Source organism: Hyla sarda, unplaced genomic scaffold, assembly GCF_029499605.1.
Source record: "Hyla sarda isolate aHylSar1 unplaced genomic scaffold, aHylSar1.hap1 scaffold_2727, whole genome shotgun sequence".
In the NCBI taxonomy this organism is placed as follows: domain Eukaryota; kingdom Metazoa; phylum Chordata; class Amphibia; order Anura; family Hylidae; genus Hyla; species Hyla sarda.
Window position 1 is genome coordinate 24,162 of NW_026609426.1, and position 7,007 is coordinate 31,168.

Below are 7,007 nucleotides of genomic sequence, written 5' to 3' on the forward strand. Positions count from 1 at the left end.
CTGCTTGTGTCTGGCCGCTGTTGGAGCGTCCAGGCACAGGACTTCTGCTGCTGCTGACTAAATGGCCTCCTTAATTGGATCATTTGAGTAGCCAGCACACCTGTGCAGGTAGGGCATGACATGATAGGCAGCTGCCTTGATAGCGGGTGGGTGCTGAATGTTCCTAATTGACAAAATAAGATTAATGCTTATGAAGAAATATAAAATCTCATCCCTTCCCCAATATCGCGCCACACCCCTACCCCTTAATTCCCTGGTTGAACTTGATGGACATATGTCTTTTTTCGACCGTACTAACTATGTAACTATGTAACATAACATGGGGGGGGGGGGGGGGGTCTCCTGGCTGTTCACACAGGTGTGTCATTGCTGTACATTGACCATGCATTGCTTCTGTGGTATTGCAAAGGCAAAGACAAATGCTTCCAGCCATCCATTGCACTAATGGATTGGTCATCAGCTGGCTGTCTATGTCCCGCATCAATATAGACCAAAGTACAGAGGGTTAGGCTATGCTATTGTGCACCTACCTGATGCATCAGAAGGTGCGAGGCCCTTGCTAAATTCTGTGCACAGACTTTGAGATCTATACTTTAGACTGTATCTAAACCTGCTCCAACATGGACTGACATTCTGGCCTACTTTCAGCCGATGCGACTTGTCTGTCGCTGAACAGTCGCTTTTTATGTATTCAGCACCTATGTATAATATTGTAAAAATGCTCTAGAAGCTAAAGTCGCAGAAATGTCACACATATTTGGCCTGCAACTTTCTGTGCGACAAATTCAGACAGGAAAAATCAGTATAAATCCTTAGAAAATTATCCCCCAGTGTCTCCATCTGCTGGCGGTATTGAATAAGCATTGCTGCACTGATGGGGTATGCATTAGACGAAAAAAAAGAAGAAAAAGAAGAATAATACGCCCAGAAAAGAGGCGAAAAGGAGAAAAACGTAAAAAAACGTGAAAAAAAAGTAAGAGGAAGAGAAGGGAAAAAAAGGTGGAAATGGGTTTAAAAGTGATTTCGGCGGAGAAATATATATATATATATATATATATATATATATATATATATATATATATACGCGCACACACACACATATATATAAACGTATTCTCCGTTGAGATATTGCAGCCGCTGCTGTGTCCAGGCCCAGGAGCCTTAGCACTGTGCTGTGATGTCACTCAATACCACTGACATCACTAGGTGTAAACAACATCTCTCCTTTGCTGTGTATGTGACTATGGAGCTGTTTGGTGATGTCGTCTATTATGGCCTTCATAGAAGCAACAGGAGATTGTTGCATCCATCTAGAACCCTCAGAACTACAGTGCTATGATGTCACTCACTTCCACAGGCCTTGCAGAGTGTAAACAACAACAACCCAGCTTTGTTGTGTATGTAACCATAGGGATTTGTGATGTCACCTAGAACCTTCACAGCAGCGACAGCTTTATGAGGAGCATCAGCACTGCTCTGCCTGAGCAGAACCATCACCGCCATAGGTTGTCAAATAACCCGGGTTTAACCCACACAGGTAAGTCCAATGGGGTGCAGGCATGTCCTCTATGCTTACAGCTTCCCGTGGGTGTTGGTTTGATACCGTTTGGGGACAGCCAAGGAGGCATCTGCAGGCAACAAAGGTAGGTGTGTGCTTGTGTGTGTGTTTCCTATGCAGATCCTAAGCCCAGTGTCACATGCAAGTAGGAGGAGTAAGAAGGGTTCCTGGCAAATCCGGGTTATGGATTGCATTTAAAAAGGCCCCGTGGGAGTGCAATGGGCCCCTGTCTTGCTGCTTAGCAATAATGGTATGGGTTTAGGTTCTGCTGTGTGTACTGGTGGTTGACTGCCCCCCAGCCCAGAGTGTGCATGGAAAATTGTCTGGCAGCCTCCCTGACAGCAAGCAGTGATAGTGCCCATGAAGGGCACCTTGTTGGGCCCGCCCCTTTCACGGTTATCGCTTCTCGGCCTTTTGGCTAAGATCAAGTGTAGTATCTGTTCTTATCAGTTTAATATCTGATACGTCCCCTATCTGGGGACCATATATTAAATGGATTTTTGAGAACGGGGGCCGATTTTGAAGCTTGCTTCCGTCGCCCTATGCATTGACCCGATATGGCAGTATCTTCGGGTACAGTGCACCACCCCCTTACAGGGTTAAAAAGAAAGATTCCTACTTTCATTGCTACCTGCTTGCTGGCTAGCCAGCTAGCCAGCCCTGTGGGCCTTGCTGCTGCTGCAGCCAAAAAACAAAAGGTGGTGCTGCTGCTGCTTCTGCTGCTTCTGCTTCTGCTTGTGTCTGGCCGCTGTTGGAGCGTCCAGGCACAGGACTTCTGCTGCTGCTGACTAAATGGCCTCCTTAATTGGATCATTTGAGTAGCCAGCACACCTGTGCAGGTAGGGCATGACATGATAGGCAGCTGCCTTGATAGCGGGTGGGTGCTGAATGTTCCTAATTGACAAAATAAGATTAATGCTTATGAAGAAATATAAAATCTCATCCCTTCCCCAATATCGCGCCACACCCCTACCCCTTAATTCCCTGGTTGAACTTGATGGACATATGTCTTTTTTCGACCGTACTAACTATGTAACTATGTAACATAACATGGGGGGGGGGGGGGTCTCCTGGCTGTTCACACAGGTGTGTCATTGCTGTACATTGACCATGCATTGCTTCTGTGGTATTGCAAAGGCAAAGACAAATGCTTCCAGCCATCCATTGCACTAATGGATTGGTCATCAGCTGGCTGTCTATGTCCCGCATCAATATAGACCAAAGTACAGAGGGTTAGGCTATGCTATTGTGCACCTACCTGATGCATCAGAAGGCGCGAGGCCCTTGCTAAATTCTGTGCACAGACTTTGAGATCTATACTTTAGACTGTATCTAAACCTGCTCCAACATGGACTGACATTCTGGCCTACTTTCAGCCGATGCGACTTGTCTGTCGCTGAACAGTCGCTTTTTATGTATTCAGCACCTATGTATAATGTTGTAAAAATGCTCTAGAAGCTAAAGTCGCAGAAATGTCACACATATTTGGCCTGCAACTTTCTGTGCGACAAATTCAGACAGGAAAAATCAGTATAAATCCTTAGAAAATTATCCCCCAGTGTCTCCATCTGCTGGCGGTATTGAATAAGCATTGCTGCACTGATGGGGTATGCATTAGACGAAAAAAAAGAAGAAAAAGAAGAATAATACGCCCAGAAAAGAGGCGAAAAGGAGAAAAACGTAAAAAAACGTGAAAAAAAAGTAAGAGGAAGAGAAGGGAAAAAAAGGTGGAAATGGGTTTAAAAGTGATTTCGGCGGAGAAATATATATATATATATATATATATATATATATATATATATATATACGCGCACACACACACATATATATAAACGTATTCTCCGTTGAGATATTGCAGCCGCTGCTGTGTCCAGGCCCAGGAGCCTTAGCACTGTGCTGTGATGTCACTCAATACCACTGACATCACTAGGTGTAAACAACATCTCTCCTTTGCTGTGTATGTGACTATGGAGCTGTTTGGTGATGTCGTCTATTATGGCCTTCATAGAAGCAACAGGAGATTGTTGCATCCATCTAGAACCCTCAGAACTACAGTGCTATGATGTCACTCACTTCCACAGGCCTTGCAGAGTGTAAACAACAACAACCCAGCTTTGTTGTGTATGTAACCATAGGGATTTGTGATGTCACCTAGAACCTTCACAGCAGCGACAGCTTTATGAGGAGCATCAGCACTGCTCTGCCTGAGCAGAACCATCACCGCCATAGGTTGTCAAATAACCCGGGTTTAACCCACACAGGTAAGTCCAATGGGGTGCAGGCATGTCCTCTATGCTTACAGCTTCCCGTGGGTGTTGGTTTGATACCGTTTGGGGACAGCCAAGGAGGCATCTGCAGGCAACAAAGGTAGGTGTGTGCTTGTGTGTGTGTTTCCTATGCAGATCCTAAGCCCAGTGTCACATGCAAGTAGGAGGAGTAAGAAGGGTTCCTGGCAAATCCGGGTTATGGATTGCATTTAAAAAGGCCCCGTGGGAGTGCAATGGGCCCCTGTCTTGCTGCTTAGCAATAATGGTATGGGTTTAGGTTCTGCTGTGTGTACTGGTGGTTGACTGCCCCCCAGCCCAGAGTGTGCATGGAAAATTGTCTGGCAGCCTCCCTGACAGCAAGCAGTGATAGTGCCCATGAAGGGCACCTTGTTGGGCCCGCCCCTTTCACGGTTATCGCTTCTCGGCTTTTTGGCTAAGATCAAGTGTAGTATCTGTTCTTATCAGTTTAATATCTGATACGTCCCCTATCTGGGGACCATATATTAAATGGATTTTTGAGAACGGGGGCCGATTTCGAAGCTTGCTTCCGTCGCCCTATGCATTGACCCGATATGGCAGTATCTTCGGGTACAGTGCACCACCCCCTTACAGGGTTAAAAAGAAAGATTCCTACTTTCATTGCTACCTGCTTGCTGGCTAGCCAGCTAGCCAGCCCTGTGGGCCTTGCTGCTGCTGCAGCCAAAAAACAAAAGGTGGTGCTGCTGCTGCTTCTGCTTCTGCTTGTGTCTGGCCGCTGTTGGAGCGTCCAGGCACAGGACTTCTGCTGCTGCTGACTAAATGGCCTCCTTAATTGGATCATTTGAGTAGCCAGCACACCTGTGCAGGTAGGGCATGACATGATAGGCAGCTGCCTTGATAGCGGGTGGGTGCTGAATGTTCCTAATTGACAAAATAAGATTAATGCTTATGAAGAAATATAAAATCTCATCCCTTCCCCAATATCGCGCCACACCCCTACCCCTTAATTCCCTGGTTGAACTTGATGGACATATGTCTTTTTTCGACCGTACTAACTATGTAACTATGTAACATAACATGGGGGGGGGGGGGGGGGTCTCCTGGCTGTTCACACAGGTGTGTCATTGCTGTACATTGACCATGCATTGCTTCTGTGGTATTGCAAAGGCAAAGACAAATGCTTCCAGCCATCCATTGCACTAATGGATTGGTCATCAGCTGGCTGTCTATGTCCCGCATCAATATAGACCAAAGTACAGAGGGTTAGGCTATGCTATTGTGCACCTACCTGATGCATCAGAAGGTGCGAGGCCCTTGCTAAATTCTGTGCACAGACTTTGAGATCTATACTTTAGACTGTATCTAAACCTGCTCCAACATGGACTGACATTCTGGCCTACTTTCAGCCGATGCGACTTGTCTGTCGCTGAACAGTCGCTTTTTATGTATTCAGCACCTATGTATAATGTTGTAAAAATGCTCTAGAAGCTAAAGTCGCAGAAATGTCACACATATTTGGCCTGCAACTTTCTGTGCGACAAATTCAGACAGGAAAAATCAGTATAAATCCTTAGAAAATTATCCCCCAGTGTCTCCATCTGCTGGCGGTATTGAATAAGCATTGCTGCACTGATGGGGTATGCATTAGACGAAAAAAAAGAAGAAAAAGAAGAATAATACGCCCAGAAAAGAGGCGAAAAGGAGAAAAACGTAAAAAAACGTGAAAAAAAAGTAAGAGGAAGAGAAGGGAAAAAAAGGTGGAAATGGGTTTAAAAGTGATTTCGGCGGAGAAATATATATATATATATATATATATATATATATATATATATATATACGCGCACACACACACATATATATAAACGTATTCTCCGTTGAGATATTGCAGCCGCTGCTGTGTCCAGGCCCAGGAGCCTTAGCACTGTGCTGTGATGTCACTCAATACCACTGACATCACTAGGTGTAAACAACATCTCTCCTTTGCTGTGTATGTGACTATGGAGCTGTTTGGTGATGTCGTCTATTATGGCCTTCATAGAAGCAACAGGAGATTGTTGCATCCATCTAGAACCCTCAGAACTACAGTGCTATGATGTCACTCACTTCCACAGGCCTTGCAGAGTGTAAACAACAACAACCCAGCTTTGTTGTGTATGTAACCATAGGGATTTGTGATGTCACCTAGAACCTTCACAGCAGCGACAGCTTTATGAGGAGCATCAGCACTGCTCTGCCTGAGCAGAACCATCACCGCCATAGGTTGTCAAATAACCCGGGTTTAACCCACACAGGTAAGTCCAATGGGGTGCAGGCATGTCCTCTATGCTTACAGCTTCCCGTGGGTGTTGGTTTGATACCGTTTGGGGACAGCCAAGGAGGCATCTGCAGGCAACAAAGGTAGGTGTGTGCTTGTGTGTGTGTTTCCTATGCAGATCCTAAGCCCAGTGTCACATGCAAGTAGGAGGAGTAAGAAGGGTTCCTGGCAAATCCGGGTTATGGATTGCATTTAAAAAGGCCCCGTGGGAGTGCAATGGGCCCCTGTCTTGCTGCTTAGCAATAATGGTATGGGTTTAGGTTCTGCTGTGTGTACTGGTGGTTGACTGCCCCCCAGCCCAGAGTGTGCATGGAAAATTGTCTGGCAGCCTCCCTGACAGCAAGCAGTGATAGTGCCCATGAAGGGCACCTTGTTGGGCCCGCCCCTTTCACGGTTATCGCTTCTCGGCCTTTTGGCTAAGATCAAGTGTAGTATCTGTTCTTATCAGTTTAATATCTGATACGTCCCCTATCTGGGGACCATATATTAAATGGATTTTTGAGAACGGGGGCCGATTTCGAAGCTTGCTTCCGTCGCCCTATGCATTGACCCGATATGGCAGTATCTTCGGGTACAGTGCACCACCCCCTTACAGGGTTAAAAAGAAAGATTCCTACTTTCATTGCTACCTGCTTGCTAGCTAGCCAGCCCTGTGGGCCTTGCTGCTGCTGCAGCCAAAAAACAAAAGGTGGTGCTGCTGCTGCTTCTGCTGCTTCTGCTTGTGTCTGGCCGCTGTTGGAGCGTCCAGGCACAGGACTTCTGCTGCTGCTGACTAAATGGCCTCCTTAATTGGATCATTTGAGTAGCCAGCACACCTGTGCAGGTAGGGCATGACATGATAGGCAGCTGCCTTGATAGCGGGTGGGTGCTGAATGTTCCTAATTGACAA

The 7,007-nt window shown here is 46.2% G+C and overlaps 3 non-coding genes across 3 annotated transcripts; all 3 read left to right on the top strand.

Annotated features, from left to right (window-relative positions):
- Window positions 1–1,956: 1,956 nt before the first annotated feature.
- On the top strand, window positions 1,957–2,147 carry LOC130325631 (U2 spliceosomal RNA). Its single transcript, XR_008870414.1, has one exon. It is a non-coding gene; the product is annotated as a U2 spliceosomal RNA (small nuclear RNA).
- Window positions 2,148–4,238: 2,091 nt separating this feature from the next.
- LOC130325638 (U2 spliceosomal RNA) lies at window positions 4,239–4,429 on the top strand. The gene has a single exon (XR_008870420.1). It is a non-coding gene; the product is annotated as a U2 spliceosomal RNA (small nuclear RNA).
- A 2,085-nt stretch (window positions 4,430–6,514) lies between these two features.
- LOC130325637 (U2 spliceosomal RNA) lies at window positions 6,515–6,705 on the top strand. The gene has a single exon (XR_008870419.1). It is a non-coding gene; the product is annotated as a U2 spliceosomal RNA (small nuclear RNA).
- Window positions 6,706–7,007: the final 302 nt, after the last annotated feature.